Below are 15,165 nucleotides of genomic sequence, written 5' to 3' on the forward strand. Positions count from 1 at the left end.
AACATGTAAGTATTCACACGGAATAGCTGGTGAATTCACTAGTCATAGAAGGAGGTTTATCAGAGTGGTGATCGGAAAAGTTGTAAATGTGGTGGAATGACATTTGAAGTTCCTACATCGTCTGCAATATCCCAGGCTTTGCAGCATCTCTTGTGAGCTCTCACTGAACCAGAATGTGATTCGTGCACACTAGGCTTTCTCTAGCACCGCTGCGATTATACCCTATACACGGCTTCATGAGCACACCTGGGGCTTCTGTGATTTGTGGTTCTTTTGTCAATTTTCTACTGTTAATAGCTAACAGTTGAACTACAACTCCCGGAAATCCAAGTGGTGACATTATGTACAGCGATTTTTAATGCCATAGCGGAAACACTCGGCAGTTTGGGAAAGATTGGTTGCAAGGTGAACTTATTAAGCAAAACAAAAATTTATACCGAAACACTGCAAGAACCATAATCCCTGAATTATGGCAACCCCTTACTGTAAGTAGTAAATATGTTTTAAAAATGTTTGACTTCTTTCCTGGGATTGTCCAGGCAAGCAAGCGAATTGCAGAGATTATAGAGCTTGTAGTGCTCATTTATTGGGAAATTTGCTGGATAATTGCCCAGGTCTTCATGTTATATCATAATTCTGTTTATTCTTTTTATTATTTACTTTACAGGATTAACGTAAACGTAGCTGTATTCAAAGCTCCCAGCGCTGCTCTTCAAGCCTCCGTCTGATGTCATTCGCGCCCTCACGCTGTCCACTCAAATGCTTATTACAGACTAGCATTTGATTGGACCGTTTCACCGGCTCAGAATGCATGCGCGCTGCCTGCAAGGGAGAAGGCCATGACATCTGTCGCCAGCTCTCTGTGGGTGCTGGCGACAAACGCGATTCTTGCACAGAATTGATATTAGGCAGCCCAGAATATCTCTAAGTCTCCCGATTTTCGAAAGCCGAGAGGTAATTGCCAGGGTGGAATCACGGCTGAGTTTCAGTATGATTTAATACAGATTAAAACAAGCTCCCCTGAGACTTCGGCCCATAGAGAACGTTCCTGGCTATTCTATTGTCTAAGATCACACTAAATAAATGCATCGTTAGCAGACTTTAGGCCATGATGTTCAAATCGGTTTTCTAAACATCCTTCTACATATACCCCAGGGTGGATATTAATATGTTACAGGTAACGTGAAGAAGTCAGACATTCTATAGAATACGAGAATAACAGAGTTTGGATATTTTCATTTACATTTCTTATTATACAAAAGGAGCTACGTCCCTTTTAATATAGTAACATTATTACGAGAAAAACAGCATGGTTCGCGTCACATGACTTGACTTCCTGGTTCTTTGTACAGTACTTGTGTGTTTGCATTTATTGTATTTATAATCACATCCTTTTACATATTGGAATAAGGCTGGGCCTTCCAGTCAGTAGATGGATCAACAAGTAATTCCTGAGCCATTTGGTACAACAATTAGAACAAACTATTGTTAATTCACAGAGGCTCTAATTTGGGGCTAACTTGAAGGTGGGTTTTTAAAAAATAGCAGATGATAAAATAAAATTTCCTTTAAAATAAATAATCAGATAAATAAAATTCGGGGGGGAAGGGGGGGGGGGGAGCCTGACCGGGGAGCTAAACAGACACGCTTACTGTGAGCTCTGGAGCCTGAACCCGGTTTTCGGCGGAAATCAGCGGGAAATCAAGAAATCCTGCACCCCAGTTCACCCTGCCTTGCTACACAAGGGCACGGGTACCGGGGGACACCTTGCAAGCCTAAATGCCCGTTGTGATGCTGGACCGGAGGACCGAGGCCTACATCTCACAGAGCTGGCGAGAGACGGCCGCTCTCCCAGCTCACCAAACCATGAAGCACCCGCAGTATCGGACCTCCCTATCCCCCCCAGGACCGGCGGGGGTTATCCTGGTCCCCACTAGCATGTATTATCGGCCAACAAACGCTGCAAACGCTGACGACACTCCACAGCATGTTCTGAACCAGCAAGCTGAGTATCACAAAATGGCGACCAAAAACCTTAACGCCGAGCCTGCGACCCCTCAGCCGCTTCACGAACGCCTGGATGCTCTGTTGCAAAGTTTTTGGGAGAAACTGGAGCAACGGAAGGCTCAACGAACCCCCAACCGACATAAGGTAGTGGGGCAGCTGAAAGGCCGCGAGACGGAGAGGGCAGACCCCGGGCAAAGCCGCCTTACACTTACTGGCGGAGTGCCGTTCTAGGCAGGGGCCCAACAGGAGACGCTCTCCAAAACACCGACCACACCGCAGGAGGGTCGCCCGCCGCCGCCGGCGGAGAACCATCAGGGCCCTCCACAGCGTCCACAATGGGAAAGACCCGGCCCCGAGAGGTACCCGAGTCTGTGGACACGAAGTGTGGGCCCAATATAAAGCCTGGAGCTGGGGAGAAGCTTCGCGCCGCACTCAATTCTCCTCCATGTTGACCCACCTGACACCTCCGCTGCTGAACAACCGATTATCCCTCCGACCAACACCAACCATAATGCTCACCGGTAGATCAAAAATTAAAACAAATCATGTATCAGTGCTTAGTGAATTTACCCCTATTTTTAACATAGGGTTCAGCACAGAATATATCTATTAATAAAGAGTTTTCATTCCAGTCTTATTAGAGGGCACTTTTAAAAGTCCGCAGGGATAAGTTGCTGTAACAGTAGTATGTCAAATCTGTGTCTTTGTACGTATCCAAACCTTAAAATAGAAAAGATACTGACATAGCGTAAAAATGTAACAACTTTATTTCCCATATAAAAAGACCCCCATAGGAGAAACTCTTACAATAAAATATTGTGAAGCTTATCTCTAAGATTCACAGTAAAAGCAAGGTTCAAACAGAGTGTCAATGGAAGAATTGAATGTTACCGCTCCGTGGATACTGCTTATTCAGAACCGGTCCTGTGCACTAAGATCGGTCCTCTCCAGGAGCGCCAGCTTCCAGATACTGCTGTGAGCGTTGCAAAATTCAAAAGTCCCGCCAAAAACACGATCTACGCGTTTCGCTCGTTAGATTGAGCTTTTTTAAGATGAAGTGTTAAGGGGGACAGTAGGTATACATAAGTGCCTTGTAGTTTGATAAGGATCTTGTAGCTCCGTAATAAAACTTTTGTAGTGACTTTTAAACGTTATCTTATACAAGTGCTATATTCATACAAATACATATAGACAGTGGTAATAGTCCTAAATACATTTCCACTTAAATGTATATTCAAATCCAGTCAATTGCTTCACTTAATTACAAACAAGCAGTCTTATCATATCTGATGAGAGTATGCCATTTAAGGCTGTTCTATAGTAAGACAAATCGTTTTCTACTCACTATTGCATGCTAATTAAATTAACTAATTTCACATTTCATATTTAGCAAATATAAAAATATATCAAAATTGGAAATTATAGACAATGATATTCCTTGCTTAAAATTAAAAGATTATACTAAGATCCATCTGATAATTCACATTTATAAATGTATGTACGAATGACACATTCCATTATATTATAATTAAAAAACGGACTTTGCTTTTGTGTGGCACAGTTGGACATCAAAAGCTTGCTATCCCCTAGTCAGCAATAATGTATACACATGGATAGTATTACTATATCATCTCTCCGACATTCCTCTATGATCACAATTACATTTTCGTTCTTATAACAGTGTATGGACACTATTTTTTTTACGATATACATTCTCTTGTAAAAAATGTGTATATTGAAACCTCCATCCTAAATTGATTAAATAAATACTTAAAAATACAAATAGCGGGGGGCGGTACCGGACCGCCGAGCTGGACGGTCGCACTCGACACCAGCTCCTGCAAACTAGGCCCAAAAGAGCACCAAACTGCAATTTTGGGCAGAAAACCGTCCAGCACTGGTGACCTTCAGCGGGCAGAGAGCCCTGGATCTAGGGAGAGGCTGGCCAAACAGGCTTCAGTCCCCAGGAGGAGGGTTCCTCATCGGCACCTCAAGGCCTACTCAGACGGGTGTGGGGTGGACGGCCGCTGCCCCACTGCCTGCCGATCAGCGCTTAGCCATAGGTCGGACCCGCGGGGAACTGGCCCCAAACCCCCCCCCCCCCCCCCGGACCGGGGGGGTGATCCCGGTCCTCACCCTCGGGACCCGAGCACCACGAAGCACCTGAGGCGCAGTAACTGGGCCGCCAAAACCCGCTACCCAAGCACTGCAATCAAAATGGCGGAGGCCATGTGTGAGGACATGAAGACCATAAGCAAACCGAGACCACCTGCACACACCACCGAACCCAAACATGTTACTTACCTCCGCTATGGCCGGAATCTCGGTGGCCTCCTTCCTCCTCTGGGCAAAGCACAGAACGACTCACTGATTCGCCGACTGCCCGCAACCGCTACCACGCCACGGGGCCTACCGACACCTGGTGAAGCAGCAGTCAGGCAATCACCTAAACCCCTGCTGCCAGGGAGTGTCTCACATGCTGCAAACACCCAGCAGAATACCAGCCTAGTGAATAACACCCAGCGACTGGAAGCAGACCCTGGTGCGCCAAACCCATGGCTGACAGAGATCTACTCACCACAGGCTCCAAACGGCACCGGCTACACGTGGCACCTCTTGAGCAGAGACTCTCCATCGGCAGGGGACTCCGAATCGCGAGACGCGCACGTCTACCCCCGAAACAGCATTAGATGAATCAACTCAAGTCGCATCCATCTCCGCACAGCATGACTGCAAACCGGAGAGCTGACTCGCAGACCAACGTACTCCTATGAGACCCAGGGATGTCGGGCGCCCGCACACCAGGGAGACCGCGCCAACTGCACCGACCGACGCAGAGGGCACACACTCAGCCCCAACACGGCATCGGCTGATCCAACAGGGACTTGGACTCAATAGCAGGCATAGTACTCACTGTAAACCCAGCCTCATATACCCCAAATGAACTCCCACGAATCTTAGCCGACAACGTTATTTTTGTGTTTCCACCACTGTTTGTTTTTCTGTTACTGCCGGCACTGCTATAAGTCCATGGTCAAACCACCTATATCACTGTACCATTTGAAGAGATTGTTTTAAGCTAAGTATCTGCCAGCTAGCTATACCAGCACAACCAGTAACACTAATATAATGCTATAACGTAGGAAAGCTTCAGCACTGTTAAGCCTTATACGATGCCTTATAGCCTGTATACTCCTAGCATAATGTTAATATGTAATATCGCAAAACTAGAGTCTGCTATGCCATGAAACATGCCCACACTATATTATCTTTGCATAGACGAACTAGCGAGACGACGTAGCTAGCACCTTTATCATCCTTTGTTTTTTACTTAATTTTTATCCTACTTGCATACCCAGCGTAAAGTTTGAACGTGGACAGTCTTGACATAAATAACTAAAAAATGTGCACGGATTTATGGTAACCCCATTGTTAAAAATTTTAATTCTAAGCGTGAGGAATGCTATTGGGGCACCACACGCCTGCTGTTATGTTTCTTCTTTGCACTGCAAAAATAAAGAAATTAAAAAAAAAAAAAAAAAAAATTACAAAAAATCCAAATAGCTCCCCAGATATATCTAAAATGAATCCTTAAAGATATCTCTACAGACAGCACAATTAATTGTGCCATAATTAGAGTACGGTAAATAAATTTGAAAACTACACTATTGACCAAGAGAGAGACTGTATCGTTTTCAAATTTATTTACTCTAATTACGGCACAATTAATTGTGCTGTCTGTAGAGATATCTTTAAGGGTTAATTTTAGATATATCTGGGGAGAATAAGCATTTTCTACAGTTTTTTTTTTATCACCATAAAAGTGCTGGGATCACTTTTTTGATTAAACATTATAATTTAAACATCGGTGCAATATTAAATGCTAATAACCGATTCAATGTTTAGCCATTGAATGATATAAAGAAAACCCTTTTGTGGAGTAGATTCAAATGGACCAGCCCCATCAGACATAAAAAATAGTTTGTATCCAACCAAACAAAAGAGCTATCTGTATTTTTAAGTATTTAATTAATTTAGGATGGAGGTCTCTACATACACATTTTTTACATGAGAACGAATATTGTAAGAAATAGTGTTTATACACTGTGAGAAGAACGAAAACCCAATTGTGATTAGAACAGTTTGTATCTAACCAAACAAAAGAGCTATTTGTATTTTTAATTATTTAATCAATTTAGGATGGAGGTTTCAATATACACATTTTTTTACAAGAGAATGAATATCGTAAAAAATAGTGTCCATACACTGTTATAAGAACGAAAATGTAATTGTGATTATAGAGGAATGTCGGAGAGATGATATAGTAATACTATCCATGTGTATACATTATTGCTGACTAGGGGATAGCAAGCTTTTGATGTCCAACTGATGTAGAATTATTAAAAATCTTTATTGAACCTGTATTGAATTATTGTACTAACTCCATTTTAATCTCACATAACCTCACATTATGACAGACCCTCCATTTTGTCCACATTACATGACAGAATTTCCTAACAGCATTTAGTATAATGAATAGAGACTGTATTTTCTATAAAGACATGACTAACCCCGGAATTGCTGAATCTCCTGTAATTTGCAACATAGTATAATCTGAAGGCCATGAGAACACCGGCCTAATGAAATGTTCTATTCATAAAAGAACCTTGCACCTGACCACGAGACTGACATCACTAACTACGCAAAATGACGCCCAAGCCCCCCTTTCCACCGAGTAAGCCTCGTGCTGGGAAAGATGACGCCTGAGCCATCCGTCCACACCCGTGTCCAGAACAATACCACCTCTCGGTGGGAGGACACCTACCTAACCACTTAGTTTTTGAGCCAATTAATCATATTGATGGGTGGACATTGACACAGCCACTTAACAATTAATCCAATTAATGATGTTTATTTACTGATATCTTGATAATCAATGATGATGCAAATTCACCCTTATAAGGGCCTGCGAGCCCTCCTTTTCTTCAGATGCTAATAAATTTCCTAGAAGTTATTTTAACCTGAACTCCGTGTGTCAGTCTGAATTACTTCTGCGTATACGCAATTTAATCATCTCAGATTTGGACAGGAACAGATAGACATTTAACCCCTTAAGGACACATGACATGTGTGACATGTCATTATTCCCTTTTATTCCAGAAGTTTGGTCCTTAAGGGGTTAAACATATTTGTTTATTTCTAAATTAATCTACATCAATTTGGCGCATCCAACGTGGGGCACCGGGCTATGGCCTCTGGCCGGTAAGCCGTCCTAAGGAAGACGCTGTTGGACGGAGGAATCCGGGGGGAAGGAAGGGAGACTGATCACCTCTGATTACACGGTAGAGACTTCTGCAGAGCCACCGGTATGTTCCAGCCCCTTTGATTGACCCGTCCACGTGTCTGTGACTGCTTCCCGGGAGGACATCAAAGACAGGTAATATCTTGCCTGGTGTCTTGTTACTCACTTGTTTACCTGCATTTAGTCTATCTGTTGCCTGGGTGTGTTTGTATTGGCCTGTTTTAGTTTAAGTGCCCGGGTAGAGTGTTTATCTGTGTACCCCTTTTGGGATAAAGGGGGGTGGACCTGTGGTAGTTTGCCTGGGGGTCCTATGTTTGTCTGTGTACCCCTTTTGGGATAAAGGGGGGTGGACCTGTGGTAGTTTGCCTGGGGGTCCTATGTTTGTCTGTGTACCCCTTTTGGGATAAAGGGGGGTGGACCTGGGGGTGTTTGCCTGGGGTCCTCTGTTTGCCTGTTTACTCCTTTTAGGAACCACGTGGCTGTGGTTGTAAGGAAAAAGGGGGGTGGACCTGTGGAAGTTTTCCTGGGGTCTTCTTTGCCTGTTTACCTCTTTTAGGTGCTGGGTAGCTGCAGCAGTAAGGAAAAAGAGGAGGGGGGAATCTGTGGAGGGGTGTAGACTCATTGCTTCCTGGGGATTCCCCATGGTGTCACTTTGATAGCCTAGCTAGCCTCATTGTGCACATAACTCTGCTTGCAGAGAGGTGGTACCCTCCAGCTTCGAGCGCTGAGGCTGGTGGAATTCCAATTTTATTTGTGGCGGGCGGATTCAAGCAGGTATTGCTTGTCACCAGCACCACGTAGTAGTGAGACTTACGGGTGGGTCCGTAGGGGCGCTACGGGAGTGAGGATAGAGGTGGCCACACTTAGTGGACTGCTGTAACGAGGGAGGCTATACAGGATTCGGGTCGGAGAGGATTGCTGTTTCCTGTGGCCGCTGGTAGTGAGACTTACGAAAGTCGTTCTCCGAGCGGGGACACTACGAGGTTGAAGGAGGTGACTTTGGTCACACGAGTAAAGGAGAGGGATTACTGTTGATTTTATTTGAACTGTGATGCATGCACTGTATTTCAATTGAATTGTTGTGTTTTTTGTTTATTTGGGAGTCATTCAAACTCCCGTGTCTGTCTCTACTTTCACTTCACTTTGATTCTTACTCTACTTCCTGTATTATTTACACTATCCACTCCTATTTCTCTTGTGAGAGAAGTGATTGGTCACACACTTCTCACCCCGCTCCAATCCGTGGCTACCACCTCGGGTACACGGATTCAGTGACTAGTCTACGTTTTGGGAAGACGCACTTAGGGGGGACCCACCCTTCCTAGTGGCAGTCGAGCATTGTAGACGTTCTGTTTCATTTTCCTTTACCTATATCTGGGACGCCTTGTATAGGGGGATATGGGACAGGAATTGAGCAAGCCCGCTAGGGGCTGGCTCGCGTGTGATTTAGTTGAAGACAGAGAGGGTGAGGAGATGGTTAAAGGTGTTGAAAAGATTGCTAAAGTGTGTAAAATTGCTGTGCCTTCATGTGGTAGATTGCAGCCAGAAAGCTGGCGTAGATTACTGACAGAGAAGAAAGGCAAGCGAAGGCTATTCAGCAGGAAGGTTGGGTTGAGGAAGAAATAAATCATAAAGGTGTAAAACTGTATGTATATCATAATAATTGTGTTGCTGGGGCATTCCCTCAGCCAGCGCCCCAAAATGGCGCCCAGGGGATGTCCATTCCCAAGGTTCAGTCAGCAATAGGTGATAGCCAGCTGACCATGTTCCCCACTCCCAATCCTCCCAACACCCATCCCGTCACTTCCCCTGTTTGCCCGGTCCTGAATTCTGATGGATCTTTATTTTCCCCTTCACCATCCCCAACATTCCCATCATCCTCATCCATCCCTGCACTACCTTCTGTGTCTAATCCAAACATTTCATCTACCATTTCTTCTCTACGCTCTCTCTCCGTTGATAATCCTACCCTCCCATCTGCATCCACCCAGTTCACTAACCCCTCCTCCCTTGCTACTGCCAATCCTACTGCACCCGCTCCGGCTCCTCCTTCTACACCCACCTCTACTAATCCCTCTCCGTCCTCTCCCTTACCCACTCCTCCCACAGCCCAGGTTCCCACCTCCTTCCCTAATCCTTACCCAGCTATCCCGCCCTCCTCAGGTTCCGCCCTAGCCCCCACCCAGATGGCCTGGCCATACCCCTTCCCATACCCCATGTCCCTGCCCTATCCAAATTATCCCTACCCCCTTCCCCAAGCCACTCCCCAGACCCCGGTCATGCCCAGTCCGGCACAGTCTGCCCCGGATGTGCCCACATCCAACATGGCCGCCACTTCCTCCCTTAACCCTAACGCAGCTTCCTTTAACGCCTCCAATATGGCGGCCCCCAGTCATCCAGCACCCCTGATGCCGGTACTTCCCGGTGACTATTCACCCCAAGCTCATAACCCACTAGCCACCCCAGCATCTTGGAATCCCTCATTTCCCCCGGTTCTGACACCTCAGGTGATCCCATTACGCAGAAGGGCCCAGACCACAGATGAGGATGAGGATGAAGAGGGATCCCAGGACTCACTGGAGGTCGCGGGGCCCCCGCCCCGCCGTTCCATCGATGATCCTTTTGGACATACAGGTCGGGGGGATCGGGCCCCTCCTAAATATGTTGCTTTTAATCCTACTCAAGCTAGTGCTCTAATGAAATCACTCCCTGACCCAGAAAAGCAACCTATGCCTTTTTACCGAGGGATAGTTCAGATTCAAAAGACTTATTCCGCAGCATGGCGTGATTTACTGAGCATTTGTGCTATTAAAGCCGGGGATGCATATTGGCCCAGCATGGCCCGCCACCTCAGTACAGATCTGCTTATAAGTGACATTGATTACCCCTCCGGAGTAACTTTTTGCAACCAACTAAAAGAGTGGGCTAAGGACAAACATGCAGATCAGGCTGCTGGCCTTACTGATATTATACAAGACAAAGGAGAATCAGTGGAAAGGTTTCATGCAAGACTGTTTCAAATGTTTACATATTTGGGTTTTGATCTTACTGACAAGATTCATTCACAAATGCTGTCTGGTGCTTTTGTCCAAGGTGTTAAAGACTCCATACGCAAGGGAATCATTGCTGCACGCCCTGAATATAAGGTAGTCCCTCTGGATACCTTACTCTTAGTTGCTAGAGGTCTGGAGTCTGCCCAGACTCCCAGAAGGTCCACCTCAGCTCCTCTCATGGTGTCCCGCTCCACCCCTGTCCCAAAAGGCACCAAACCTGAGGATGGACATTGCTTTAATTGTGGGGCTAAGGGACATTTCAGAAGTGAATGCCCAGAACCCAAGAAAGAACCCAAGAGGATGTCCAAGCCTGCCCCTGCCCCCAAGGCCACAAAAACGGTTCCAATTGTTGAGGAACCAGATGATTAGGAAATTGGCAAGCCTGTGTCATTAACCCCTGTCATGGCAGTGTCTTCAGTGGATAAGGGGGGGGCACTTGCCAATGTGACTCTACCCATTGAAGGACAACCTACTACCTTTTTGGTTGACACAGGTGCAGCACAAAGTGTTCTAAGGGAACAAGACCTGCCAGATGCATCATTTCTGTCAAATATTGATGTCTCTTGTGTTGGAGTGGATGGCCAACCAAGACACAATCCCTTAACAACTCCATTACGAGTTGGCAACTACCCCAGCTTGCTTGCTCGTTTTGTGGTATCCTCCACATGCCCAATTAACCTGTTAGGCGCTGATGTCCTCTCCCGCCTGCAGGCCTCTAGTACATTCACTCCAGATGGACAAGTAGAACTGTCTACCCCTCTGTCTGTATCAGACACCTCAGCCTTGTGCTTCCTGCCTCTGATGCTCCATCTAGAAGAACCCCATGGGGAAACAAAGGAACTGAGGTCCAATTTCCCGGATTCACTAAAGACAAGGGTACCAGCAAAACTATGGTCCTCAGGCCCAGAAGACATAGGCCACCTAAAAATTCCACCTGTGGTGGTAAAGCTCATTCCAGGAGCAAAGTTACCAAGAAAACCACAATATCCTTTAAAGCCAGCACAAGCTGCAGCCATTTCAATTCAAATCAAAGCACTCATGGAGAAGGGTGCTCTCGTGAAATGTAAATCAAAGTGTAACACTCCATTATTTCCTGTGAAGAAGAAAACTCCAAAAGGTGAACCAGAGAAGTACAGAATGGTTCAGGATCTCCGTGCTGTCAATGAAGCAACTGTCCTGGACACCCCTATTGTGCCAAACCCTCACACTCTGCTCTCTGGAGTCCCACCATCTGCAAAATACTTCACAGTCATTGATCTGGCTAATGCCTTCTTCAGTGTTCCACTGGATCCAATTTGCCAATACCTGTTTGCCTTCACCCATGAAATGCAACAGTATACATGGACTGTCATGCCCCAAGGGGCACAAAACTCTCCAAGTCAATTTGCAAAAGCCATGTGCTCCATCCTTGACCCATGGCAAGCAGACCATCCAGAGGTTGTACTACTCCAGTATGTGGATGATTTACTACTCTGTGGAGATGACATACCCACAACTGAAGAATGTTCAATTAGCCTCCTTTGCTATCTAGCAGAACAAGGATGCAAAGCTTCACTTCTCAAGCTGAAATTCTGTCAACCTACAGTAATCTTCCTTGGTCATTGCCTATCTCAAGGTACCAGACATCTCACTCGGGACCGAGTCAGAGCAGTACTGGATATTCCACCTCCAAGGACTTCAAAATCTCTACATGCCTTCTTAGGCCTCATTTCCTATTGCAGAGCATGGATCCCAGAAGCCTCTCTGCTTATGCAACCACTCTATGATGCACTCAAGTCAGACCCATTCTGCCTGACCAATGAAGCACTGGACAATTTCCATACTCTAAAATGTGCCATTGCATCTGCTCCTGCTCTGGGCCTGCCAGACTATACCAAACCCTTCAAATTGTTTGTCTCTGAAAGACAAGGCCATGCTACAGGAGTCCTTACCCAAACAAATGACTTAAGAGGCCGCCAGAGGCCTATTGGATTTTTCTCCTGCCAGCTGGATATCGTGGCCAGAGGAACCCCTTCCTGCCTTAGGGCTGTTTTTGCTGCAAGAGAACTTATTGAAAGAACTGCAGACCTGGTCCTCGGCCACCCTCTGGTCGTCTTGGCCCCTCATGACATTTCGGCCATCATCAACCAAGTCCAGCTCAAGCATGTGTCTCCTGCCAGACACCTACGTCTACAGTGTCATCTCCTGCTACCTGACAACATTACCATTCAAAGATGTCAAGTTCTTAATACTTCCACTCTTCTTCCACTCCCTGAGGGGGGTATCTACTATGGGTTTATCATGGATGAAACCTACATCTACCTTCTCGCTGGTACCATCAAGAGAATGCATCCTGAGTTAACCTTTTATAAAGAACAAACACCTCTCTGTGAGGGTCCAGATTATGCCTTCTGTACCATGTGGTACAAGCCAAACATCACTCCTGAACCTTGCTATGAAGATGAGCTCTATCATTGGGTGGAGGTGAAACTCACTGCTCAGGACTTCTACTGTGACTCTGACGGCAACAGCATGGTCCTGATCCAACTACCTTCAGAACTCAACTACTTGTACCGTCATTGGGACACTGCCATTCCACATGTCCCTGTCACCAAGTTGAAAACAAAATCATGGAATGATCTTGGGCCCATGGCAAAATTGTGGGCCACCATGGATGAATCACAGCTTCAGGAAAATGGCATTGCCAAGTACCCAACAACTGACCTTCTTAAAGCATGGCCACGCCATTTCCTGGAAAATGAATTTCAAGATCTGATCATAGTGAATGAATATGACCCAGAAACACCTCATGACTGCTTTGAACAGATGAAAATGGAAACAATACACTTACCAACTGTACATGAGAATCCATTAACAGATCCTGATCTCACTCTGTTTGTGGACGGCTCAAGGTATGCTGATGAAGAAGGAAAATACCACACAGGATATGCCGTAACCACAACAGATGAAGTTATCAAGTCATCATCTCTACCACCAGCAATGTCTGCACAAGAAGCTGAATTACAAGCCCTGACTTCAGCATGCAAAATCTCCGAAGGAAAACGTGCCAACATCTATACAGATTCAAGATATGCCCTGGGTGTGGCACATGACTTCGGCCTCATTTGGAAGACAAGAGGATTTCTTACCACTGCCGGTACACCAGTCAAACACAGCTCTGCAATCAAGGAACTAATGGATGCCCTCCTACTCCCTGAAGAAGTGGCCGTCTTGAAAGTCAAGGCACATGGGAAGTTGGATACAGATGAAGCAAAGGGCAACCATTTGGCTGATCAGGCTGCTAAGCAAGCAGCAAGAAATTTACAGGAAGTGGATGAAGAAGTGTCCGGACAAGAAGAAGTTACTATTTTTACCTTACAGACCCTTCCTACTGACCTAAGAATTTTGCGGGAACAGCAAGCTGCAATTACCCCCGAAGAAATCCAGAAATGGAAGAAGAAAGGAGCTGTCCTAAAGGACGGAATATACTATAACAACTTTAGATTCTGCCTTCCTAAAAATGTATATCCAGCAGTTGTCAAATGGGCACATGGACCTGCACATCTGTCAAAAGACTTAATGGCTGCCCTCATTCAGAAGTATTATGAAGCACCTGGAATCACAACATTGATCAATAGCTTCTGTAGGGCCTGTGTCATTTGCGCAAAATGCAATCCAGGAAAGCCAACCAAAGTGCCTTTGAAACACCTGGCTAAGCCCATGTACCCATTCCAGAGAATTCAAATTGATCACATACAAATGCCCAAGAGTGGGCCTCATGAGTATGCACTGGTAATAGTGGACATGTTCTCAGGCTGGCCAGAAGCCTACCCAGTGGCCAATATCACTGCCAAGACAACAGCAAAACGTCTACTTGCAGATATTGTATGTAGATTTGGACTCCCAGAAGTCATTGAATGCGACCAGGGCCCAGCCTTTACAGCAACAGTGACTAAAGAAATTTGGACTGCTCTGGGAGTGACCCTAGCCTTTCACACCCCTTACCACCCACAAAATAGTGGCAAAGTGGAACGCATGAACGGCACCCTAAAAGCCAGAATGTTAAAAATGTCACAAGAAACAAAGATGCCCTGGCCAGAAAGTCTGTCAATAGCTTTATTCAGCGTTAGGCACACACCTAGAGGGAAGCACTCACTATCCCCATATGAGATTCTATTTGGGACTGCACCCAGACTAGATTGTTATTATCCGCAACAGTTGCAGCTTCAATCTGATGTTTTAGTAGACTATGTAACTGAACTTGCAAGTGCCTTGAACAAAATACATGCCCAAGTTTTCTCTTCAATTCCAGATCCCGATTTGGATACAGGTACCCACAACCTGCTTCCCGGAGATTGGGTTCTGGTCAAGAAATTTGTGCGGAAACATACCCTGGAACCAAGATTTGACGGACCATTCCAAGTTCTCCTGATCACCGCAACCTCCGTCAAATTGGCCGGCAGGCCACATTGGATCCACGCTTCCCATTGCAAGAAGACTCCTGCCCCAGAGGAAGCAGATACCGCACAACCATGTACCTCTGGTACATTATCTCCTTAATTAGCGTAATTAAGGCCCAACAAGTAGCCATCACCAAAGATGCCAGTGGGTACATCTTCTGGTACAATTCATCATGTACCCGTGTGGCTACTTATACTTTTGATTACTGTGACATCGTAGAATGCCCATTCCCTACATCACAGATTCAGAATATCTATAGAGATATCCCTCATTCAAAGGACCCCTATGTTTGTGTAGTTGACAAACAATGGGGGCACAATTGTAACCATTGGGGGGCGGCGGGATGGAATGCCGGGCCTGCCT

The 15,165-nt window shown here is 45.8% G+C and overlaps 1 protein-coding gene across 4 annotated transcripts in view; it reads right to left on the reverse strand.

Annotated features, from left to right (window-relative positions):
• RNF213 (ring finger protein 213) overlaps window positions 1–15,165 on the reverse strand; it is a 182,375-nt gene that overhangs the window by 145,942 nt on the left and 21,268 nt on the right. The gene's annotated exons all lie outside the window — the stretch shown is intronic.

This window comes from Pelobates fuscus, chromosome 5 (assembly GCF_036172605.1).
Source record: "Pelobates fuscus isolate aPelFus1 chromosome 5, aPelFus1.pri, whole genome shotgun sequence".
NCBI classification, from domain to species: Eukaryota; Metazoa; Chordata; class Amphibia; order Anura; family Pelobatidae; genus Pelobates; species Pelobates fuscus.